We start from the raw sequence: 27,071 nt of genomic DNA on the forward strand, positions 1-27,071 counted from the left end.
ATGAAATTCAGGCACAGAGTGATTCAATAACTTGTCTAAGAGGCAGAACCATCTTTTTTTTTTATCACAACCCCAAACTGCTTCTCCACTTAGAAAATAAGCCTATAACTGAATGATCATGAAAATAAAATACACAGAAACACGCAGGGTGCATCAAAAGTGGTAATGACTGGGGTATTTATAGTCTTAAATGCCATAGCTGAATTATACACTCAGCTGAATGAACCTGACCATAGTAAATGCAATGCAATTCGTAGAAAGCGTAAATTGGTAAAATAGAAAACAAAGAAACAATAGCTGCTGCTGCTATTAAGTTGCTTCAGTCGTGTCCGACTCTGTGCGGCGGCAGCCCACCAGGCTCCCCCGTCTCTGGGATTCTCCAGGCAAGAACACTGGAGTGGGTTGCCATTTCCTTCTCCAATGCATGAAAGGAAAAGTGAAAGTGAGGTCACTCAGTCGTGTCCGACTCTTAGCGACCCCATGGACTGCAGCCTAGCAGGCTCCTCCGTCCATGGGATTTTCCAGGCAAGGGTACTGGAGTGGGTTGCCATTGCCCTCTCTGAAGAAACAATAGTGGAGATTATAAAACCCAAAGCTGATTCACTGCAGAAACTAATAAAATGGTAAGACCTGCAAGCAAGATGGAGCAAAAAAAGAGAGATAAGGCACACACAAAAATGCACTAAGACTGAGACACGTTGCCAGAGATGGAGCAGAGACTTGTAAACCAAGAGGGAGTGCTGTTCACAACACAGAACCAGTGCTGGGAAAACAGGTAAAATGGACAGTTTTCCCAAGTAAATGTAACTTCTCGTGGGACTGGAAGAGGAAGAGAAAAGCTGAATATCAAAAATCATGGAAGAATTCTATCAGTACTTAAAAATCACTCCCAAAACCTAACCCCAGAAATGTTCAGTGCATACCCAATGGTTATCTGAATGCTAGAAGGACTCTTTTAAATAGATTATGAGGCAACGCTTCTAACTCACTTCACGAACTCATACAGTGAAAGGAAAGTTACAAAGACTCATTTGTGAACGTCGTTACAAAAATCCTAAATAAATTTGGCAAACTGAGCTTCAGCAATACAGAAATAAAAGAATTCTTCATGAACAAATTGGGTTAATTGCAGAGTGCAAAGATAGTTTAAAATTAGAAAATCATGTTCACGTTATTTATCACACTAACAGATTAAAAGAGAAAAAAATGAGAGCATCTTGGAAAACACAGAAATGGCACTTGATAAAATTCAACATTGGTTCATGATAACATTTTGTTTTTACTAAAACAGGAATAGAAAAAAAAACCTTTCTACTTACTTTTATTTTTATTTTCCAGGAAAATTAAAATCTGAAGCCCATTTGGCGGAGTAGTGAGCCCACAGGTATTTGCAGTGTAATCCTCTGAACGTGGTCATTTGTTTATTTGTTTTGTTTTGGTTTTGGATCATCTAGATGTTAAATCGGAGAAGGTGATGGCACCCCACTCCAGTACTTTTGCCTAGAAAATCCCATGGACCGAGGAGCCTGGTAGGCTGCAGTCCGTGGGGTTGCTAGAGTCGGACACGACTGAGCGACTTCACTTTCACTTTTCACTTTCATGCATGGGAGAAGGAAATGGCAACCCACTCCAGTGTTTTTGCCTGGAGAATCCCAGGGATGGGGGAGCCTGGTGGGCTGCTGTCTATGGGGTCGCACAGAGTCAGATACGACTGAAGCGACTTAGCAAGCAAGACGTTAAATGGAAAAATAATTGGGATAACAGAGGAAGTGATGATACAGAAAATGTATAAAATCGAGACGCTGATGAAAGGATAGAAAACAAATTATCACTAAAAAAAAAGAAGCTGAAGAAAAGAAGAGGACTGTGGTTAGTACCACTTTAGACACTGTGTCAGTCCATTCAGTTTGCTCTAACAAAATATCACTGACCTCATGGCTTATAAATAATAGCACTTTGACAGTTCTGGAGGATGGAAGTCCACGATCCAGACTCTGGCAGGTTCAGTGTCTGCTGGGAGCAGGGCGGGTGGCCTGCTTCCTGGGTCTTGAGCAGCTGGCTTTTCACTGTGTTCTCATGTAGTGGAAGGATTCCCTGGTGGCTCAGTGGTAAAGAATCTGCCTGCCAATGCAGGAGACACAGGTCCCATCCCTGGTCTGGGAAGATCCCTTGGAGAAGGGAATGGCAACCCACTCCGGTATTCTTGCCTTGGAGAATCCCCATGGACAGAGGAGCATGGCGGGCTACAGTCCATGGGGTTGCAGAGTTGGAAACGACAATGCGTGTGGTGGAAGAGGGTAAGGACTTTCTGTGATCTCTTGTAGAACATCACTGACCCCATCTCCAGGGCTCTGCCTCTCTCCAAGCTCTACCTCCTAATACTGTTACACTGGGCGTCTGGTTTCAACAGGTGAAGTTCTGAGGCTCGTAAACATTCAGTCTGTGGCAAATGGTTAGGCAATAAAAACAATTTGGAGAACTGGGAAGCAGACAAGAAGAGGTGAAAACTTACAAGAAGTAGAAAAAGAAGGACTCATAAGACCCATAGAAGTTCATCTAGATGAAAAGTTAGAAGGAAACAAAATGGCAATTTGAATCTAGTAAAACATTTGTGGGGACAAGGAGTGGTCATTTAAAACAAAAAAGAGGAAAAGAGGAGGAGAGGAAAGGGGGATAAAAGACCGCTTACTCTGTTAATATGTTAAGTAGAACTCTCAGTGGAGAAGGCAATGGCACCCCACTCCAGTACTCTTGCCTGGAAAATCCATGGATGGAGGAGCCTGGTAGGCTGCAGTCCATGGGGTCGCTAGGAGTCGGACACGACTGAGCGTCTTCACCTTCACTTTTCTCTTTCATGCATTGAGGAAGGAAATGGCAACCCACTCTAGTATTCTTGCCTGGAGAATCCCAGGGACAGCGAAGCCTGGTGGGCTGCCGTCTATGGGGTCGCACAGAGTCGGACGCGACTGAAGTGACTTAGCAGCAGCAGCAGCAGAACTCTCAGAGCTAAGGGTTTTTCTCCTCACCTGGGCCAGAGAGCTGTCGTCGTGCTGTGCTCATGTCATGAATCTTTTGTGCAACCAGTATGCTGTCAGCCCTGAGCATCTCTAATTGGGGTGCAGGCAGACAACTGCTGGTTGTACACTGGGGGCATGAGAACAGAGGCGCTGGCCCCCAAATATCATCTGCCTGGTACAACACTGGAGATTTACGTTGGTTAAAAAATATTCTGTGTAAATGCTTACATGCTATGTAAGTGGCATTAGCGTTATGGAAGATAAGGTAACACATATGATAGGGGTAAGACAAGCTTTACTGTAGTCTGTAATAACAGCTTGACAGGCTTTAGGATATATTAGCCTTTATTCATGTCTTCACTCCAAAATCTTCCCTGAGTGCCTGCTTGAGATGCACGAGACAGTCTGCCCTTGCAGAGCTCGCAGTGTTTCAGGAGAGACCCGGTACTCAGGTATAATACCAGGCAGACGGAGGTGAGTGCCTTGAAACCAAAAGCCTAGTCCTGTAGGGGTAAAGCTCAGTGAGCTGTGGGCATCCTGGAAGGCTCCGTGGAGGAGGTGGCGTCTGCCTGGACCCTGAAGCGCAGGAGACATGTGAACGTGAAAAGATGGAGAGACGACTCAGACAAACAAAGCAGCCCTCTTTCCTTTCTTGTAACACTGGATACTCTCCAGTCACCCGTTTTAAGAAATGTGAGCATAGGTCAGGCACATTTGTGTTAGGAAAGAGGAGCCCAGAGTCTGGCATGGAAAACCCCTTAGGGGGTCCCTGGACACTTAGGATGAGCTGGAGGAGACAGGAGTATGCAGGTTTCTTGCTTCAGTACCTCGACTTGGGACAGTCTTGGAATTCCAAGTCTCAGGTGGCCCTTTCTTCTCAGCCAGCCTCCGGTACTGCATAACAGAAACCAGTGAGGAATGGTGCCTGTCCGCCCCTGCCCTCCAGGCGCAGGGGGATGCTGGCGGGTCGGCTTGGACCTCCACGCGGCTCCCCTGTTCAAAGGAGTGAATCTAATCGTACAAATCTCCTCCCATAGCCCAAAGCAAGGGTACTTGTGAGTAATTTGAAAAGGCAAGCAGAAATCTTTGATTGGGCTACTTCAGAATATCTTATAATAGAAAGACTCCTGTATTTCAATCATCAGAATTATAATATCCTCCCACATTCACACTTAGGATGACCATTTTGAGTGGTGGTGTTTCTTTGCGAGCTGGAATAACTGTGGTCAATGACAAGCAGAAATGTCCCCTGCCGGGTTCACAGAGATTTCCCCTGGGAAGTTTGCCCTGAGGAACAGATTAAGAATCTGCCTGCAATGCAGGAGACCTGGGTTCAGTCCCTGGGTCTGGAAGATCCACTGGAGAAAGGAATGGCAACCCACCCACTCCAGTATTCTTGCCTGGAAGATCGCATGGAGAGAGGAGCCCGGTGGGCTACAGTCCATGGGGTCACAAAGAGTCAGACATGACTGAGCGACTAATACAAAGAAATCAGAGATAAAGGACAGACATTATAATGCACACATTCTTTAGAGATGCTTGCAACGTGTTTTACATGCCAAGGTGTATAAAGGCGTCGACAGGTATGAGAGGCCTTAAAATCTCTGGCGGCTGGTGATCCGGACCTTGTTATTCTTAAGTCTTGGGACTGGAAGCCTAGCATCTCTGCAGAAAGGCAAACTCCGGCCCCACCTTGGACCCAGATCCCCAGGCATTTAGTATGAACAGCACATTTTGAAAAGTCCTGGCTTAGAGAGCCTTGAGAGGAAGCCATCAATAACCCTGCTCAGATCCCATGAGGTTCCCTAGCGGAAAGAAAGCCAAACATTACTGCTTTATATACTCTCATATTAATGTTGATATCAAGCAGGTCAGGTCATACTCTTAAATTATTTCCCATCAGTATCCATGACCCAACTAGTTATACTGTTTTTCATTAGTTCTCAGAAAAAATAGAGAGGAAATTCAGTCTATTTAAATCCAAATTAAGCTTTGGTTTGCAGTACTCCCACTATGAGGACATGTTAAAAGTCACCATACCACTTCTGACCGCATGATGATTAAAAGTAAATACTAACCCAAAAAGGCCTCAGCTTGCCACACCTTGTTTTCCTCATATGAATTCTTACTCATTAAATGGCTGAATGTTTGTGAATAAATATCATTCCAATTTTTAAGATCCGAAGACAGATAATTAATGAACTATACTGATAATTACAGAATTTTAATATTTATAGACATCTGTCACTTTACATTTTAAGATAGTCTTACCATATGTGCTGCTGTCTTTTAATTCCAGTAATTAAAGTTTATGAACATATACTGCGAAAATGTGGCTGTAACATTGTCACACTGATTATTAGGAGGCTTTCATACTGATAAGCTGTCTGTTTTTTAAAGGGAAATGGTTACAAGGATTAAACTTATCCTAGAATCTTGTTCCTCTGTTGTTAAAAAAAAATGTTTCTGTGTGCACTTTTTAGGTCAAGTTCAGCCCCTGGGTATGTGGCTGTACTTAGGTTATATCTATACTGGTGACGTTATTTAATATGTGACGTTTATCACTAATTTGTCAGAGTTTCTGCCTAAGAAGGAAGACTTACATCCTTTATGCATTTTATTTATTTGTTGGCTGCGCTGGGTGTTCGTCGCTTTGGGCGGGCTTTCTTTGGTCGCGACGAGCGGGAGCCCCTCTTCCTTGTGGTGGAGCGGGCTTCTCATTGCAGGGGCTCTGTCTTGTGAAGCATAGGCTCAGCAATTGTGGCTCACGGGTTTAGTTGCCTCGCAGCATGTGGAATCTTCCCTGACCAGGGATCGAACCTGTGTCCCTCACATTGGCAGGCAGAGTCTTTACCACCATGCCACCAGGGAAGTCCCTTCCATTTTAATCTTCACTAACTTTTCTGTGTCTCCTGCAGAACTCAGAAGACACTGCACAGGTTGAGAAATGCCTTTCTGGCTTCTTTTATTCACCGCTTGGTACAGCATCCAAATTGATTATTGTGTAGTTGAGGCGGGTGAAGTTGTTTTTCTCTTTTTTTGCGCTTGCCTGAAATATCACCCCAGATTGGTTTTGAGTTTCCAAATCCAGGTTGGATTTGAATCAGTCTCCAGGCATTAAAAATAGTAGACACATTTTAATTTAAGTTTTAGCAAAAGAGACAATTCCCCAACTGTTCTCGAGAAGTCTATCTCTTGATGTGGGTCTGGGAAAGGAGTCCATCGATCGAGGCACTGAACATGTATACGGACAATGGCCCGACCATACGTAAAAACAGTGTTGATCCACAAGCCTGCAGCCGCTCGCCCAGGACTTAAGCCTGCTACGGGGCAGACTCGCAGGATGTCAGGCTGGTCTCAGGGAGCAATGCAGGAAACCAAACTGCATCAATAACCTCCCCACCCGTCAGTCCAGAGTGGCCAGGACTTGAACAATAACTGACAGCTTCCTTAATCTTGTCCCTGCTTCCAACCTAAGGCCAACCAGAGGAAGCCACAATATACACCCCTAACTAAACACATGCTGTTGGTTGTTGTTTAGTTGCTCAGTTGCCTCCAACTCTTTGCGACCCCATGGACTGTAGCCCACCAGGCATCCCCTGTCCGTGGGATTCTCCAGGCAAGAATACTCAAGTGGGTTGCCATTTCCTTCTCCAGGGGATCTTTCCAATCCAGGCATCAAACCCTGCATCTCCTGCTTGGTAGGCGGATTCTTTACCAGTGAGCCACCTGGGAAGCCCAACTTAACCGCATAGGACGCCCTGATTCTCGTCACTCCATCCACAGCTTCCTCAGTCCAGCAGCCTTGACTCAGAACATCGCCTTCTCACAGGCAAACGTGCTCTGAGCTCTGAACAGAGCAGACCCGCTCATTGCCAGCCTTCCCACCGTGCTGGTGTGTCCCCGAGTTCACAGGCTCGCACGGCTCAGCTGGGAGGGGGTCACAGTTGAAGCTGTGGTGGCCTCAGGCTGGCGGTTCCAACCAGAAGGGGTCTCACTGAAGGCAGCGTAGGTGGTCCCGTGCCAAGGGAGCTGGGTGTGGCCGATCTGAGGGCTTAGGGAAGGACAGAGATGTGAGAATAAACAGCAAAGTCTGACCAAGAAATCTGAAGATGAGTTTGGGCAAGGGAGGGCGGACGTTCTCCAGTGATGCCATGAACAGGGAATATACCGAAAGCCTGCGTTCTGTGTTTGCTGGTTGTGGACAGAGCTGGCCTCTGCAGAGTGAAGCCTGGACATGTCTGCCTATGTTTAAGGACGGGGCAATGACCTCAAGAGACTGGATGTAAATACTGACCCCTCTGCATTAATGCTTCCTAATGTCATTTTCTGCTTTCTAATATCCACCAAAGCCCCACCAAGGAAGGCACGGTCATCTCTCCTACATTCTAACATCCAACCCAATGCTCTCCATACATACTGCTTTTTATGGTGCTAATGGTAAAGAATCCGCCTGCCAATGTGGGAGACTCAGGTTTGATCCTTGGGTCGGGAGGAACCCCCGAGGAGGAAATGACAATCCACTCCAGTGTTCTTGGCTGGAAAATTCTATGGACAGAGAAGCCTGGTGGGCTACTGTCCATGGGGTTGAAAAGAGTCAGACACGACTGAACAACTGAACATGCAAGATGTGAACGAGAGGAGCTGATTCAGTGGGAAGATTAATTCAGGGCTTTGGCAGTGAAGGAATGGGACCCTGAGGCTTACACTGGGTTCTTCTAGGTGGATGTAACTGCTGTATCCCTGAGTCCTGGGGGACTGCAGGAGCGGCCACACTGCTGGTTGGAAGACGGTGGGCATCCCTCTGCTTGGAGGCCACGTGGCAAGAGGGTGCCTTGCAGGACAACGCCTTGTCTTCCTAAGGGTCTGCCTACACCTTGGGTCTGGCCATGGGATCCACAATTAGGGTCACAGATCAGCACGACCTGCCTGGGGGAGAGCTGAGCCAGCAAGAGAGGAGAGGGGTTCTGAACCCGAGTGGCTGCAGAACCCGCTGACACATCCTGGCAGGACCCCATGTGAGAGCCTGCAGGAGGGTGCAGCTCGCAGCTGGGAGGCCCTCTCCCATCCTGTAGGATTTAACTCCCAGGCCAGCAGTCAGCTCTGACATCCTTCTCAGATGACTCCTAGGATCTTGGACAAAGTGTCGGCCTGCATTTGTTGTTGTTCAGTCACTAAGTCAGGTCCAACTCTTTGCGATCCAATGGACTACAGCACGCTAGGCTTCCCTGTCCTTTACCGTCTCCTGGAGCTTGCTCAAACTCATGTCCATCTAGTCAGTGATCCCATTCAACCATCTCATCCTAGGTCATCCCCTTCTCCTCCTACCTTCAGTCTTTCCCAACATCAGGGTCTTTTCCAATGAATCAGCTCATTGGAAAAGTCAGGGGGCCAAAGCACTGGAGTTTCAGCTTCAGCATCAGTCCTTCCGATGAATATTCAGGGTTGATTTCGTTTAGGACTGCATAAGATGAAGTAAAGATGGCAGAACTGCCATAGCAGACTCTGGAACAAAGAAAAAAGGCTCAGAGAAGTGGGTGCCTGAGAATAGGTCCCCAAGTACCATCTGCTCCCTGTGTCCCCTGGGGATGAGAACTGCCTGGCGAGGGGCACCAGCATCATCCAGAGGCTCTCTGGTGGCCGTCATCCCCTGCAGACTGGGACTGACTGTGGGGTTGCTGTTAGAGAACTGGTCTCTCCCATAAGGATAATGGGGTCTATACATGGACATCACCAGATGGTCAACACTGAAATCAGATTGATTATATTCTTTGCAGCCAAAGATGGAGAAGCTCTATACAGTCAGCAAAAACAAGACCGGGAGCTGACTGTCGCTCAGTCTGTGAACTCCTTATTGCCAAATTCAGACTGAAATTGAAGAAAGTAGGGAAAACCACTAGACCATTCAGGTAGGACCTAAATCCCTTATGATTATACAGTGGAAGTGAGAAATAGGTTTAAGGGCCTAGATCTGATAGAGTGCCTGAGGAACTATGGAATGAGGTTCGTGACATTGTACAGGAGACAGGGATCAAGACCATCCCCATGGAAAAGAAATGCAAAAAAGCAAAATGGCTGTCTGGGGAGGCCTTACAAATAGTTGTGAAAAGAAGAGAAGCGAAAAGCAAAGGAGAAAAGGAAAGATATAAACATCTGAATGCAGAGTTCCAAAGAATAGCAAGAAGAGATAAGAAAGCCTTCCTCAGCGATCAATGCAAAGAAATAGAGGAAAACAACAGAATGGGAAAGACTAGAGATCTCTTCAAGAAAATCAGAGATACCAAAGGAACATTTCATGCAAAGATGGGCTCGATAAAGGACAGAAATGGCATGGACTAACAGAAGCAGAAGGTATTAAGAAGAGATGGCAAGAATACACAGAAGAACTGTACAAAAGAGATCTGCACAACCCAGATAATCACGATGGTGTGATCACTGACCTAGAGCCAGACATCCTGGAATGTGAAGTCAAGTGGGCCTTAGAAAGCATCACTATGAACAAAGCTAGTGGAGGTGATGGAATTCCAGTTGAGCTATTCCAAATCCTGAAAGATGATGCTGTGAAAGTGCTGCACTCAATATGCCAGCAAATTTGGGAAACTCAGCAGTGACCACAGGACTGGAAAAGGTCAGTTTTCATTCCAATCCCAAAGAAAGGCAATGCCAAAGAATGCTCAAACTACTGCACAATTGCACTCATCTCACATGCTAGTAAAGTAATGCTCAAAATTCTCCAAGCCAGGCTTCAGCAATATGTGAACCGTGAACTTCCTGATGTTCAAGCTGGTTTTAGAAAAGGCAGAGGAACCAGAGATCAAATTGCCAACATCCGCTGGATCATGGAAAAAGCAAGAGAGTTCCAGAAAAACATCTATTTCTGCTTTATTGACTATGCCAAAGCCTTTGACTGTGTGGATCACAATAAACTGTGGAAAATTCTGAAAGAGATGGGAATACCAGACCACCTGATCTGCCTCTTGAGAAATTTGTATGCAGGTCAGGAAGCAACAGTTAGAACTGGACATGGAACAACAGACTGGTTCCAAATAGGAAAAGGAGTTCGTCAAGGCTGTATATTGTCACCCTGTTTATTTAACTTATATGCAGAGTACATCATGAGAAATGCTGGACTGGAAGAAACACAAGCTGGAATCAAGATTGCCAGGAGAAATATCAATAACCTCAGATATGCAGATGACACCACCCTCATGGCAGAAAGTGAAGAGGAACTCAAAAGCCTCTTGATGAAAGTGAAAGTGGAGAGTGAAAAAGTTGGCTTAAAGCTCAACATTCAGAAAACAAAGATCATGGCATCTGGTCCCATCACTTCATGGGAAATAGATGGGGAAACAGTGGAAACAGTAGCAGACTTTATTTTTCTGGGCTCCAAAATCACGGCAGATGGTGACTGCAGCCATGAAATTAAAAGACGCTTACTCCTTGGAAGGAAAGTTATGACCAACCTAGATAGCATATTCAAAAGCAGAGACATTACTTTGCCAACAAAGGTCCATCTAGTCAAGGCTATGGTTTTTCCTGTGGTCATGTATGGATGTGAGAGTTGGACTGTGAAGAAGGCTGAGTGCCGAAGAATTGATGCTTTTGAACTGTGGTGTTGGAGTAGACTCTTGAGAGTCCCTTGGACTGCAAGGAGATCCCACCAGTCCATTCTGAAAGAGATCAGCCCTGGGATTTCTTTGGAGGGAATGATGCTGAAGCTGAAACTCCAGTACTTTGGCCACCTCATGAGAAGAGTTGACTCATTGGAAAAGACTCTGATGCTGGGAGGGATTGGGGGCAAGAGGAGAAGGGGACGACAGAAGATGAGACGGCTGGATGGCATCACTGACTCGATGGACGTGAGTCTGAGTGAACTCCGGGAGCTGGTGATGGACAGGGAGGCCTGACGTGCTGCAATTCATGGGGTCGCAAAGAGTCGGACACAACTGAGCGACTGATCTGATCTGAGACTAACAGAGGCCAAGTGGCAGCACTTAATCACTGTCAGAAGCTAGAGGGCGTGATTGTGGTTAGGACAATATGTTCATACTGATGTCGGGGAGGGGGCTAGTCTATAGTGGCGTCTCTGAGGGGTCGGTAGTGAGAAATAGGACATGGAGTTTCTTGGGGCAAGATAAATGGGCAGCCAACTAGGTCTTATTTAATATGCTAGAAGCCTCAGTGCAGTTTTAAGCTTTAAGAAGAGATCACGACCGTGTAACCTGGTTTGGTCCCTGGTCACGGAACTAGATTCTACAGAATGCAGTTAGGAGTTCTCATGCTACAAAGGAAGATCCCGCACACCGCAGCTAAGGCCAGGCACAGTCAAATAAAAGAAATAAAAATGAATATATATTAAAAAAAAACACAAACAACCCAAGAAACTACCCTCTCTGACTATGGTAGTAAATATTTCATTTCAGAAAGACTGCAGAGATTGGTGCCCCACCTCAAGACTTAGATCTTTCAGTTTGACCAAATCATTCCAAATGGTGTCGTCTTTAGGATCCCAGTTTAATGCACCAGAGTGCTTCCCAGGTGGCTCAGGTGGTAAAGCGTCTGTCTACAATGCAGGAGACCTGGGTTCGATCCCTGGGTTGGGAAAATCCCCTGGAGAAGGAAATGGCAACGCACTCCAGTACTATTGCCTGGAAAATCCCATGGACAGAGGAGCCTGGTAGGCTACAGTCCATGGGGTCGCAAAGAGTCAGACACGACTGAGCACACTTTCTTTCTTTCTTTAATGCACCAGACTGGCCTCCCGCAAAATCTGGATGGATCATTTAGATGACAGCTGGCTGTCACAGACTTAGCATTCAGTACCCCAATTTTAGCTACTGTTCTGGATATGGTATTTTAGTAGAGCACATTAGCTCCATCTGGGTAGATGGTGGGCAACTGTTATTCTGGAAAATACATTCTTTCCACCTCATCAGGAAGAGGATCGGTTTTCATTGCACGGGAACTTGAGAACTTGCTTTCACTGTCTTGCCCCAGGATGACGTTATTCTCTCGCTCTAGAGTATTCCTATTACATTTCAGATTTTCAGGAATGGTAGCAAGGATTTGAGCGAGTTTTTCAGTTAGTTCTGGGCTTCCCAGGTGGCACTAGTGGTAAAGAACCTGCTCTCCAATGCAGGAGACGTAAGAGACGCCAGTTCAATCCCTGGGTTGGGAAGACCCCCTGGAGGAGGGCATGGCAACCCACTCCAGTATTCTTGCCTGGAGAATCCCATGGACAGAGGAGCCTCATGGGTTACAGTCTATAGGGTCCTAAACAGTCGGACGCGATTGAAGCGACTTAGCTTGCACGCACGTCATCTAGTTCCGCCTCCTGAGATAGAACATAAACCTAGACGCTGTGATGAGCTTTTCAGCTCAAGTCTATGCTCTCTCTTCTATGGAGGCTAACCCAACAGGCCTGTCACTGTCAAAGCTGTGAGACTGAGAGTTCTGACTTGGGAGATAGTAGTAAATCTATTTCTATTAAATTGCAGGCAACAAGTCCCTGGAAATCATTCCAAGGTTGTTATGGGTTCTAATGAGGTTATACAAATTATCTAAAGACTGCAGTCTTGGGTGATCCCTTTGCTTTCAGTAACCAGCGTGCTCACTCAGTCGTGTTCAACTCTCTGCGACTCCATGGACTATAGCCCGCCAGGCTCCTCTGTCCATGGAATTTTCCAGGCAAGAATACTGGAGTGGGTTGCCATTTCCTTCTCCAATGACCAGGGTTCAGTTCAGTTCAGTTGCACACTTGTGTCCCGACTCCTTGTGACGTCATGGATTGCAGCACGCCAGGCTTCCCTGTCCAATGGAACCTCTGTATAAAAAAAACAGGTCAACACTCCTAGTCATTTATTTCCCCTACACAAGGTACACTTACGGTGGTGGTGATTAGATGAGATTTACATACTGCACTATTTCTTCCAATACTCATGAAGATCAAAAAGGCATCTTTCTGGCCACCAACTGTTCTCCATGAATAAAGAGTGAGTGGATTGACTGAATCGTCATTTGATTCATTAAATAATCGTGACCTAAACAAGGAAGTCGGAGAAGGCAATGGCACCCCACTCCAGTACTCTTGCCTGGAAAATCCCATGGACGGAGGGGCCTGGTGGGCTGCAGTCCGTGGAGTCACTAGGAGTCGGACACGACTGAAGCAACTTAGCAGCAGCAGCAGCAGCAAACAAGGAAGTACCTGTTTATGTAGCATGGCTTTTCAGAGATTAACAGAATCAGAAGCCATGGAGAGCGTCTTCTTTGTGCATATGGCACACACATGCTGGGAGCAGAGCTGCCCTCTGTCTCTCAGTGTTCTTGTCCAACAAGAAACAGAAATAAATATCTGGCAGCAGGAGGACATGGCAGCGATTGCTCCTTCACTTTGTCTGCTGTTGGCCGAGGTTGATGTTCACCAGTGACCTAGGATGGTGTTCACTATTAACCTAGGATGATGCCCACCATTGACCTTGGACCAGAGGCATTTTGCCAAGAACTGTTCTGCTTTCTCTTTATGCATAATATTGGCTGTTAACTTCTGGACTGGTTTTTTTTTTTTTTTTCTCTTTTAAACAGTGAATATGTTTGGCACATAACATTGCATGAATTTAAGGTAGACACTGTATGCATTTGATACATGTATATATGATAATGGACTTCCCTGATAGCTCAGGTGGTAAAGAATGCGCCTGCAATGCAGGAGACCTCAGTTCGATTCCTGGGTCAAGAAGAACTGCTGGATAAGGGATAGGCTACCCACTCCAATATTCCTGGGCTTCCCTTGTGGCTCAGCTGGTAAAAGAATCCGCCTGCAAAGCAGGAGACCTGGGTTCGATCCCTGGGTTGGGAAGATTCCCTGGAGAAGGGAAAGGCTACCCACTCGAGTATTCTGGCCTGGAGAATTTCATGGACTGTATAGTCCATGGGGTCGTAAAGAGTCGGACACGACTGAGTGGCTTTCACTTCACTTCACTTCATATATTATAATGGTCTATCACTGACATCTGTTCCTGTCACCACCTCTTCTTTGTCTTTAGGGATAGAATGAGTCCGAGTCTTACTTGGAGGGCAACATTTTGCCTTCATTCCAGAAAACCTTGTAGGGATGACAGAAAGGTCACCAACTGGGCTGAAGATGATGCAAACGTTTTGATGGCTTCGTGTCATTCTGCGACAAAATTTCAGTACAGGCGGTGCCCAGTGACCAAGAGTCATGGATTCCTTGTTGAACAAAATCCAATTTTTAGATATTCATTATCTGACATCTTATTCACACTTTTCTTTTAGAATTCTTGTGTGAAATCACCACCATAGGAGGCTCGCTTATCCTGGCATGCACGGATTCATTCTATATTTGCACTGGGGTCTCATTTATTATGAGCTTCTCAGATGGCACTAGTGTTAAAGAACCCGCCTGCCAACGCCAGTTAGATGAAACACACGCAGGTTTGATCCCTGGGTGGGGAAGATGCCCTGGAGGAGGGCATGGCAACCCACTCCATTACTCTTGCCTGGAGAATCCCACGGACAGAGGAGCCTGGCTGGTTATGATCCATAGGGTCTGAAAGGTCAGACATGACTGAAATGACTTAGCATGTAGGCACACACTCGTTTATTATATATGTGTATGATGTTGTTTTGAGTGGTATGTATATTATTATTTTTTTTAGTTTGTTTTTTTGGTTCACAGTCAACCCCTGTGAGTGAGAAGTGAAGCTAAAATTCAGCATGTGAGTAAAAATAAATGTTTTTTATTTTATTTTTATTAGCATGTTTAATTAAGCTAGCACTACCGTGTGAGTGATCTGAAAGCACAGAAATCAGAAGGTAGCAAACCTTATTCACGGGATGGTGCGCCCTCCAAAATGATCAACGCAGTGGAGCTTCTGTGCAAACTCTTAATTCGTAATATTTTTAGTCTTTCAAGGCATTTCTGTGAAAATCATCATTTATCTTGCATTTAAAATATACAACATGTACATGAACAGAATTGGTTTGCAGCTTTTCCTCTTTTGCTGGCTGCTGCTAAGTTGCTTCAGTCATGTCCGACTCTGTGCGACCCCATAGACAGCAGCCCACCAGGCTCCCCCATCCCTGGGATTCTCCAGGCAAGAACACTGGAGTGGGTTGCCATGTCCTTCTCCAATGCGTGAAAGTGAAAAGTGAAAGCGAAGTTGCTCAGTCGTATCCGACTCTTCGCGACCCCATGGTCCACAGCCTACCAGGCTCCTGCATCCATGGGATTCTTCAGGCAAGAGTACTGGAGTGGGGTGCCATTGCCTTCTCCTTTTTTGCTGGCAGGCTCCTTGATAGACTGAGGGGGCAGAGGGTTTGTGAGCTCTACTGCTGGATGGCTTCTGCCTTTCCCACCTCGGGGCTCAGAAAAATATCTGCCTACATTTTTAAAAAGTTATAAAAAAAATAGTTTCATTTTTTAATATTTAATTCTTTAATTCTCTAGACTTAATTTAATTTTGATTGATGGGACTATAATTGCTTTACAATGTTGTGTTAGTTTCTGCTGCACCATAAAATGAGTCAGCTGTATATGTATGCAAATATTTCCTCCCTCTTAAGCCTCCCTCCTAAGCCTCCCTCCACCCACCCCCGCCCATCCCACCCCTTTAGGTCATCACAGAGCACTGAGCTGAGCTCCCTGTGTTATCCAGCAGCTTCCCGCTAGCTCTTTATTTTACGCATGGCAGTGTTAAGTGTTAACCCTAATCTCCCAATTCATCCCACCTTCCCCTTTCCTCCTTGGGTCCACATGTTCCATCTCTACAGCTGCATCTTGATTCCTACCCTGCAAATAGGTTCATTTGTACCTTTTTTCTGGACTCCATATATATTCGGTAATGTATGATATTTGCTTTTCTGACTTGCTTCACTTTATATGACAGACTCTAGGTCCATCTCTGTCACTGCAAATGACCCCATTTCATTCCTTTTTATGGCTGAATAATATTCCATTGTAGATATGTACCACATCTTCTTTATCTATTCATCTGTCGACGGACATTTAGGTTGCTTCCATGTCCTGGCTATTGTAACAGTGCTGCAGTGAACATCGGGATACACTTGTCTTTTTGAATTATGGTTTTCTGAGGATATCTGCCTGGTAGTGAGATCTCTGGACTTTATTTTGGCATATGAAAAGATGTGAGTATATTTGCCATCCCTCAAAAAGTTAGCTTATTACTTAGTGTTACTTATTGACTAATCTTCATTGTCTTCATTTATTTCAAATGCCACATTTTTTGCTCACACTTTTTTATATACTTAGGTACAATTTTCTGGGGCTCCAGTCATGTTGGATCTGCCTGTGGATCTTTGTTTTCCGTTCCACTCACTGGTTCCTCATTCTTTTCTTTCATCTGCACCAGATGACTTTGTTAGTCACTCAAGTCATGTCTGACTCTTTGTGAATCCATGTACTGCAGCCCACCAGGCTCCTCTGCCCATGGGATTCTCCAGGCCAGAATACTGGAGTGGGTGGCCATTCCCTTCTCCAGGGGATCTTCCTGACCCAGGGATGGAACTCAGGTCTTCTGCCCTGCAGGTGAATTCTTTATTATCTGAGCCACCAGGGAAGTCCCAGTTCCACCAGATGACTTTATCTATGTTTAATATGTTTCAATATTTGGTAGTGTAGAAAGAAAGTGAAGTCATTCAGTCGTGTCCGACTCTTAGCGACCCCATGGACTGTAGCCTACCAGGCTCCTCTGTCCATGGGATTCTCCAGGCAGGGACACTGGAGTGGGTTGCCATTTCCTCCTCCAGGGGATCTTCCTGACCCAGGGATCGAACCCAGGTCTCCTGCATTGCAGGCAGACGCTTTACCGTATGAGCCGTAAGATCCATCTAATGTTTCTTCTACTGTCAAAGTTTTACTGGCTATTCTTTCCCCAGGGACGTGTGTATTACTTAGTGGGTTTAAAAAAAAATATTTTTTTATTTGGCTGCATCAGGTCTTAGTTGTGGCTCGGGCTTTTCCTTGAGGAGCATGGGCTCTGGAGCACACAGGCTTCAGTAGTTGTGATGTGGGCTCAGCAGTTGGGGCTCCAGGGCTCAGTTGCTCCCCCATATGTGGGATCTCAGTTCCCCGACTGGGGATGAAACTTTGCCCCCTGCTTTGGAAGGCGGATTCTTAACCACCGGACCACCAGGGAAGTCCCTACTTAGTGGGCTTTGATTTAAGTTTTGATTTTTATGTACTTGACTATGAAATCATTCTCCAGATTCAAGATATTTTTCTCCTTGTTAGTCTCATCATGACTATTAACAGGCTATTTAAATAAGATAAGCCTTACCTTCATCATCTCAGGTGCTGAGCGTGCTACCAGTATGAAACATGTTAAGAACCCCTTCATGTTGTGATTCTTAAGTTTCCCTAGTCTGGGATGCTGAGGAAATGAACTCATGTGGATCTCATCCATTAATGCAATACACTAGTTTTCCCCCCAGTGGCTTATGTAAATACTGCCGTAATATATGGACCAGAAGAGTTATGATTCGGACTACATCTCTGGGGTGCTAAAATAGCCAGTTGAAAAGTGAAAAATTCAGTCAGCCAATCAGTACCTTTGTTTCTGTGATCCTAAGCCATCAAATTTCTCCCAGACTCCCCTTCCTGACCTCAACCCCTGCGGCCTTCTTAAATGGACTAACTCAGCAAGTTCAGTTTGGGCACCAGGGAGGCACAGCTTTAAAGTAGCACCTTATTTAAAAAAAAAAAAACAAAACACCAAAAAACCTGTGGGTCTTGCTAATCATTTGCCTACTGTCTGCTAGAGCGTCGGCAAGCATCTTAGAGATCCAGATGGTCCACGAAGCATCTTGTGATTAAGTGATCTGAAGCGAAAGACCCATTGGTGGCCTAGTATTGTTAGTAGTTAAATATGATTTGGCTTCTGTAATCAGAATTCATGAAATGAAAACAGAGTGGGTACTACGGTTTGTATTCATTGTGCCAAGTTAGGTTTCTCTGTGGACTTCAAGAGGTTTTCTGAGTTTTTTTTTTCATGTTGTTTTATTATATTTGTAATTAGCCCTTGTGAAGAAGGCTCTTTTAGATTCTGCAGTGATGCATTGCAGCTTTCATTACAACAAATATCCATGACCCCTGTTGCCTAACTGTAAACAATGCTAGTTACCAGCCTCATTAGGAGACCGGCAGATGGCTTATAAAGTCCTCGTTGGAGTTTAAATCCATTTGCGGCTTGCAGCGCACAAATGTTTATCTTTAAACAGTATAAAATACGTCAGAAGGGGTCTGTGTTCTGTTTTCGTTAGTGTTCAATGCATTCTGATCCTAACAAGAGAAAATTTCCTGCCATTGCACTTTTTTGGTTTGTTTGCTTATTCTTTGTGAACTGATTCTCAGAATTTTTTTTCTGGCTTCTTCCCTTTCAGAACAGTTTTCTCAACTTCTCACTTTTACTTATTTTACAAGTGTTTATTGAAGTTCTGCTCTGAGCTAGGCTAAAATGTTAGATTTGCAACAATGAATATGATTAGTAGAGGCTTAATAAATGTGTGCTGAAAAAATTAAAGGCCGATTTTATTTTACATAGTGATGCTCTTCAGCTAACTAGTACTTCAACTGTGTTTTCTAGACATAGAACCATATCATTTTTCTCTATAAACATTTAACAGTTTAAACTACAAATTGTTAGAAACTAGAGAAAGCGTTAAAATCTTTTCTTAGTCCAAAACATACAGGATTTTCGGAGCTAAGATTCACCCACATAAAATAATAATGGTGGTGGATGGGTTGGTTCGTGCTCGCTGAGTCTTGTCTGACTCTTTGCAACCCCATGGACTGTAGCTCTCCAGGCTCCTCTGTCCGTAGGATTTTCCAGGCAAGAACACAGGAACAAGTTGCCATTTCCTCCTCCAGGGGATCTTCCCAACCCAGGAATCGAACCCACGTCTCCTTTGTCTCCTGCATTGGTAGGTATATTCTTTACCACTGAGCCATGTGGGAAGCCCTAAAATAATAATACTGCTAAGTCGTTTCAGTCGTGTCCGACTCTATGCGATCCCATAGATGGAAGCCCACCAGGCTTCCCCGACCCTGGGATTCTCCAGGCAAGAGTACTGGAGTGGGTTGCCATTTCCTTCTCCAATAAATGAAAGTGAAAAGTGAAAGGGAAGTCACTCAGTCGTGTCCAACTCTTAGCGACCCCGTGGACTGCAGCCTACCAGGCTCCACCATCCATGGGATTTTCCAGGCAAGAGTACTTAGTGAACATTAATTGAATCTTTACCGTATTTCAGCATTTACCTATGGTAAGGACTTTATATTGAGTTCCTCTCTTAATTTTGTATTGTTTAAACAATCCATGGGATGGTACTATTTTCCCATTTACAGATAAGATTAACTTGAAAATGTTCAAGTGGTCCAAGTTCTCCCAGTGGAAGAGCCCAAATTCAAATGGAGGCAGTCTGACAGGGGATCCCATACTACTTTTAACTGTTACATATTCATTTCAGCAGCTTTCGCATCAGGCATCCACATGTCTACAACAGTCTGTTCCTACCTAGCATTTCTGGGGAGACCATATATTACCAGTACTTAACTGTTTAGACTCTGGAGCCAGCCTGCTTGGTTCAGTCAAATCTTGGCTCTGCCATTTAAACTGTGTGACTTTGAATGAATTACATGATCTCCCTTTGCCTTGTTTTCTTCATTTAGAAATTGAAGATAATGACCACACCTACTTCATAGGGTTGATGTGAGGATTAAAGGGCTGAATACATTGCAGAGCACTTCAGAGAGAGTGTATGGTGAATAGCAATGCTGTTATTACACAATTAGCTAAAACTTCTATTATTATTACCATTGTTATTAAAGAATCAGCTGCTCCTGTTTGAGCTCAATGCGGCCACACAGGAATCCATGCCCAGTGTTGCCACATCTTTTGATTTTTAAAGAGAAGATGGGAATCTAGACTTTTTTTTTCATTTTTTAGAAAAAAATGAAGTCTCTAATTTTAAATGTTAGCACCGAACGCAAAATTTCCAAACTGCAAAGGGAGCCAAAGAAATTGTCTGTGGGCCATATTCAGGCCATCATAGCCAGATGTGGCCTCTGGTGGAAGAATGGTAGTGGAGAGCCGCAGAATAAGGACCAGGGAATGTGGCTGTGTGGGTGGGGAGGGTCTGAGCCACTTGGAATATGCCGTGTCCAAACAGGTCTTTGGGAGACTCAGTCACTCAGCTTGGAATTTTTATAGATTTAATCTGGTCCTACTGGCTTGGTTCCTCCATTGTGTTTCTAACTGGTAAGAATTCTGCCAGGCACCATACCCTTCACTTATTCTTCCTTTCTGAAAGATGATCAATGTGAATCAATCACTTAAAAAGGGATTGAATGGTGAGGGAAAGTTTAGTAGAGTTCCATTTCCAGAAAGGAAAATCCTCAAGTTTATCCACAGGCAAAGAGTTGCTTAGAATGAAAAAACAAAAAAACATTGCTATGTTTTCTTAAAAATTAAAATGATTATGTATTTATTTCCGTTTCTGTGATGGTTATACCAGAGTGTCTGGGGTTGGTCATAGTATGTTGCTGTTGTTTAGTTGCTCAGTCATGTCTGACTCTTTGGCAACCCCACAGGGTTGTAACCCCATAGACCGTAGCCCACCAGACTCCTCTGTCCATGGGATTTCCCAGGGAAGAATACTGGGGTGGGTTGCCATTCCCTTCTCCAGGGGATCTTCCAGACCCAAGGACCGAACCTGGATCTCCTGCAATTCACATGGATTCTTTACTGCTGACCTATTGGGGAAGCCCTTGGTCATAATATACTGTGGTCTATAAGACCACACTTAACTATTTTTAAAATATGATCTAGATGGAAGTTGATTTATCTGCCAAGCATACCCACACTCGAGTCCTCCACAACCTGACCGTCAGCAGTCGTAGCAGAAGTCACTGGCTTGATTTCCTGTCCCCAGCTCAGCCCCGGACACCCATTCCAGCCGTTCCAGCAGCTGCCCAGGGATGCACTCCACTGATACAAACATCTTGAGATGGATACTTGATTCATCAGCAGTGGTTAATGAATATCCATGTTAGTTTAAAGAATAAATGAATAAAAAGATTCACAGGATTAAGTGACCTGTGTCGTCAGAGATGTCAGTGAAAGGAAAAAGGACGGTGTGTGCTCCTACACCTTTCGTCCCCGGTGTCCAGCAGCGCTGAATACACTACCCTAACTCAATACACTACCCTAACTGAATACTAACCCTAACTCAACAGGGAAAAAACTCATACGCGAGGGCTTCCAGTCTCTCTTTGCTGTTGAAGAGTACCATGTTCAGCATTGTGTTCTTCTGAGTACTAGCTTGTTCTGTTCATTCATTTGTTAATTGTGTTAATTGTTGTATCAAACATTCACTGATCTTCTACTGTGTCCCAGGCTAGGGGCTAGGAGGGTGGGAGGCGCTGAAGATATGACAGTGAGCACGATACAGTTCCTGTCCTCAAGCTGCTGGGAGAGGTGGACGAGTGGAAATGCGATGCATGGAGATGAGTGCTGGGAGAGGGGAAACCAGGGGAGGCTTCACAGAGGAGGAGGCATCTAGCTCCTTTACCTTGCTGTAAAGTCTGTGTCCTCAAATGCAATAGCTCGGTCTGTCTGATTAGAAGGCAGAAAGGCCAGCCCAGAGAAGTCTCCTGCAGTTGGAAAGGAGTCAGAACCGGAAGGACGGATTTCCCCAGAAAGTGTTAATGGAAGCAGCCTGCTCTGAGCTCTCCACCTCCTCCAGGACCCGTCCCACCATGATAACGCTGTGATGTGGGGACCCTGCAGGCCAAGTGCACAGCAGGGCCCCTCTTTCTGTGGACCCCAGGATGAAGGACACAGCGCTGGTCCTGCCCTCCACCCCTCTCCTCTTCGTCATCCTAACATCTTTGTGCTGATCTCACTGCTGTCGCTCCCTCTGGAGTCTTTTTCCCCTTTGCTTCCCTCTGCTCTGGCTCACTTTTCTTCCCAGAGTTTTCCAATTTTTTTTTTTTTTAAAGTCCCTATTGAATTTGTTGCAATATTGCTTCTGTTTTATGTTTTGGTTTTTTGGCTGCAAGGCACCAGGGGATTGAACTCCTGTCCCCTGCATTGGAAGGCGAAGTCTTAACCACTGGACCACCAGGGAAATCCCAAGCATTTCCTTTTATTTTGGGACCTGGCGGCTGGGAAAGGCATTCATTGGACCCACTAGTCCCATTGTGGCTGCACTTAGCTGCTCAGACTCTGCTGTTTTCAGGAGAGAGATGGCCCCGCAAGGGGATCTGATGTGACTTCTTGCCTGCGGGAGGTGACAAAGCTGCAGGAGGTGAAAAAAATAAGTTAAGTCTCCAGAACTGAGCGCTGTTGGTCTCCCATGGAGGAGGAAAGTCTTTCCTCTTAGGTATCCATCCGAATGCCTGTCTCTGTTCTTCTGGGCATGGAACTAGGGGGGATCAGAAATAGCAGTGTGTCCAGGCAGCCAAAATGTTACAGGGTCCCAAAGAGGAAAGGCTAAACGAGTATGTCACATGCAAAATACAATTGTCCTGATGGCAATCAGAGAAAAGAGTGGCTATTTCAGACCAAGCCACTTCTTAAAATAGGAATGCTCACCTGCCAGGAAATGGAGGGAAACCACAGAGTCCCTTCAAGGTATAGTGTATCAACTTGCCAGCAAGATGCTGTGAGTGGGCAAGGATTGGGGGGGATGTGCTCGGGGAACTAATGACGGGTTGGAGTGAAAACAAGAATAAAAGACTTTGCATTCAACTTCTGCTCCCTTGAGTCGCACTGCCCTGTGGGAGCCATCCATAATTAATGATACGACCATGCACCAGGAGGACCACAGAGATACACACTAATACTGATGAATACTTTTTCATTTTTATTGCCCCTTACAAGTATGCCAAAAAAACATTAAAAGTTCATAAAAGAAAAGAACTTGGCTTAATGGTGACTGATCTCATCCCTGAACACGGTCCATGGTACCGCAAGTTTCCCAGCCATCTGCGCTGATGGGGACGGTCCCATTTTTCACTGTCTGCAGCCCCAGATATCTGGACATTCCAGATACACTCTTGGGTTTGGGTATTGGCTTTTACCAGAAGCAACGCAGTGTTGGGAGACTAAACTCATTTGATTCCAGAATTACATTGAGGAAAGAAATAGACATTGGTAAATAAGATGCTGAATCTGTCAGCTGATGAGTTATTTATTATATCAAGCAATGCTGATTGACCTCTTAAGCTTAAAATTGATTCCTCAAATTGTGACTTGCCCAGGTGGAGTACATAGGAGCTAAGCCCTACTGGTTGAGTCAGGTGTGCTGAACTTTAGCTGCTCAACAGCAGGCAGGTGCAGATCCCTCTATGCCTCCGTATTCAGGAGGGAAATAGGTAGGTAGTCCCCCACCCCTACACCCAGCGCACACACACAAAATTAAGAGGAGGCACAGTGAGTAGGAAACCATCACCTGACGATGCTGAAAGGCAGACTTGATCAAGTCCAGCTGTGCAAGGGACCGTTGGGCTCCCCTGCAAACTCAGCCCCACTTCTGGGTAGACGCGAGGGGGATGAGCGCCCCCTCTGGATGAGGGGTGTAATAGCGATGCTGGAAGCCAAATGTGGAGTTCAGTCGCTCAGTTGTGTCCGACTCTTTGCGACCCCATGGACCGCAGCACGCCAGGGCTCCCTGTCTATCACCAACTCCCGGAGTTTACCCAAACCCATGTCCATTGAGTCGGTGATGCCATCCAACCATCTCATCTTTTGTCATCCCCTTCTCCTGCCTTCAATCTTTCCCAGCATCAGGGTCTTTTCAAATGAGTCAGCTCTTTGCATCAGGTGGCCAAAGGATTGGAGTTTCAGCTTCAACATCAGTCCTTCCAAAGGACACTCAGGACTGACCCCCTTTAGGATGGACTGTTTGGATCTCCTTGCAGTCCAAGGGACTCTCAAGATATGGAGTAGGAGAAGCCAATAGTGTGAAGTGACCTGGCTCAGTGATACGCAGGAGGCCACTCTGGAGAGTCACCAGGCCCACTGTGGACTTTGTAGAAGCTGGAAAATGAACCTTTAGGAATTCCTACATCATTGAGATTTCAGAATTTGTTTGTTACCCAAGTTTATCATCAACCCAAGTTTATCATTACCTACAAACATGAGTAGGCTGTTAAGGAAATTCCCTGGTGTTCCAGTGGTCAAGACTCTAAGCTTTCACTGCTAAGGACTCAGGTTCCATCTCTGGTCAGGAAACTAAGATTCTGCAAGACAGAGTGGCCAAAAAAAAGTAGGTTTTTGATCTTTTTCTAAAACAAAGCCACAAATCCATAAGTACTTGTACCCAATGACATGTAACGGTGCTTAAGAGTGAGATCCCACCCTAGGAAATATAGTAGTTTCTCGTTGGGATACTGACTCACTAGTCATTGTTCCCAGGGGTGCCCAAGGACCCCCAAAACTCTGAAGACTGAAGACAATCCAACTCAAGAATCTATCTGTCACCCACACCCACTCTTGTGGAGAACGCATTGGCTCTGATGCCAGAAACTCAAATTCACATTTGGTATCCAATGTCATTTATCTATTTACTTATTTAAAAAACTGTGAGTTTCTTAGTTTGAAGTACGCATGAAGGCACACTTTGTACTTGCTGGCAGATTAGTATCTTTTGAAAGACATCATCTGATGTAATTTCAGATGCCTCCTTTTCTTCCCAAATTAGATTACCATAAAGCTTCCATCACAGAACTTCCAAAGCATCCTTTTTCATGTACCTTCACTCCTAATGGGCCAAATTTTAGAATTACTTCTGACTTTTGGGTGTATAGTAAGGGGTGGGTGGAGCAGAGCAGAGTAAACCAGTTGTCTCTGAAAGTTTCATGAGAGGTTTGCTTGTCAGAAAATCCTTTTGATTGTGTACCTGATGGAGCTTACTCTTGGAAAGAAAGAAGGAGTGCTTTCTATTTTTTTTTTTTTTTTGGTAAAACAGTATCTTCCTTGCTTTAAAAATTTTTATTGTATTGTTTATTTTTGGCTGTAACTGGGTCTTCCTTGCTGCATGAGCTTTCTCTAGTTGTGGTTCATGGGCTTCCCGCTGGGGAGGCTTCTCTTGCGGTGCACGGGCTCTGGGGCACGTGGACTTGTCAGTCACTGCAGCACGTGGGCCCAGTAATTGTGAGTCACAGGCCCTGGAGCGCAGGCTCCGTAGTTGTGGTGCATGGGCTTAGTTGCCCTGAGAGAATGCTTTCTGTTTTGTTGGTGTCCTCTCCGTGGAGCTTTAAGTAAAGAAGAGGGAAACTTGATTGGGGAAGGAAAGAAGGGAGAAGAGAGTGATGAATATCCTCAGTCCTCAAGTGCCAAGGAATTTCGGTGAGCTGTAAAGTTTGAGCATGTGTATCACTTTTTATTTTCCCATAATGTGTGATCAGGTTTACTAGCTCTTGGTCGTTAACATTTCCACACCAGCTGTAGCAGCAACACATTACGTTCATTTGCAAATTAGTTTCCAATCTAGTATATCTCCAGAAAAGGGAATAAAATCCTCCTAACAAACACACGATAGCTCTCATAAAGCAGCATATTCTATTTTTGACAGGAACTGAAGGAAAGACGGAGAGAGGAGAACTGAAAATTTGCTGAGCATGTAACATGATGGGCGCTCACTGCCATAATACACGTTGTGTAATTCTCACCGCAGCCCTGAACGTAGAGAGGATTCCCATTTCATAGAGGAGAAGACTGAGCCTTGAGAAAAGATGGGAATTTCCTAAATTTCAGCCAGCGGGTCTCACTAGGGAAGGGTGGAGCTTGCATGCAGACCCTGGTAAGTTTCACTCCATAGCTGGCTTCCTTTGCCAGTCTGCCAGACTGGCCACAAGAAGACGGCCCATCACGGCTCTGTCTTCAAGTCACAGCTAGTCCAACTGGTTCTCCAAAGGAGTGAGGGCACGCATCTTCTGTGGGGGGCCTCCTTGCCCCCTAGGGACCAGAAGTTGGTTCTTGGGAAGGGGTGGAAACTTTGTTTTTATGGTAAAGTATGAATATGCTCATGGAACAGAAATAGATAACCTGCATAAATGTCCTGGGGCTTCCTTGGTGACTCAGACAGTAAAGAATCCACCTGCAACGCAGGAGACCCAGGTTCAATCCCTGGGTTGGGAAGACCCCCTGGAGAAGGAAATGGCAACCCACTCCAGTATTCTTGCCTGGAAAAATCCCATGGACAGAGGAGCCTGGTAGGTTACAGTCTGTGGAGTTGCAAAGAGTCAGACACAGCTGAGTGACTTAACACTTTCACTTTTTCACTTCATAAATGTCCTATTAAAATTTCAAGGAAGAAGATAACTAGAAAAAAAAAGTCAGTTCTTGCCTGGAGAATCCCACAGACAGAGGAGCCTGGAGAACCATGATCCAAAGAGTCGGACATGACTGAAATGACTTAACAGGAGGGTCTCTGAACCTTTGTCCTAGGAAGTGTTCACAAAGAGTCAGACATGACTGAAGCAACAGTGTTAGTATCCATTTTTCTTTAAAAAATGGTGAAAAATAAAAACTAAAGAACAGCTCTGGACTTCCCTGGTGGCCCAGTGGTTAAGACTCCAGGCTTCCACTGCAGGGGGCACAGGTTCGATCCCTGGTCAGGGAAGTTCCACCTGCCGTGTGGTGAGACCAAAAAGGAAAACCAGACCAGCCAGTCAAGCAAACAAAACAGGGCTCCAGTACCTGTGCCTTCCCTGCATTGTGACGGAACACGGAGTGTTTCCATGAACTTCTGTCTTTGTCTTGAGGAAGGGAAAGGACTCTTCAGGGTTTTAAAATGCAAGATAAAGGAAGGCTCTGTTAATGGTAGGAGGAAAACCATGCATTTAGGTCACTCACTAACACACTTAGAGGAAAATGTCTCCAGTGACCATAAATAATTGGATTTCTTACAGGGGGCACACAATGCTTCAGATAACTCCTTTCCCCTTTATCTGGTTTTTTGATACCTGGTAGGAGGGAGTGGGGGAGAGACACTTCACAGTGAATGGAGGCAGAT

Source organism: Bubalus bubalis, chromosome 1 (assembly GCF_019923935.1).
Source record: "Bubalus bubalis isolate 160015118507 breed Murrah chromosome 1, NDDB_SH_1, whole genome shotgun sequence".
Classification (NCBI taxonomy): Eukaryota; Metazoa; Chordata; class Mammalia; order Artiodactyla; family Bovidae; genus Bubalus; species Bubalus bubalis.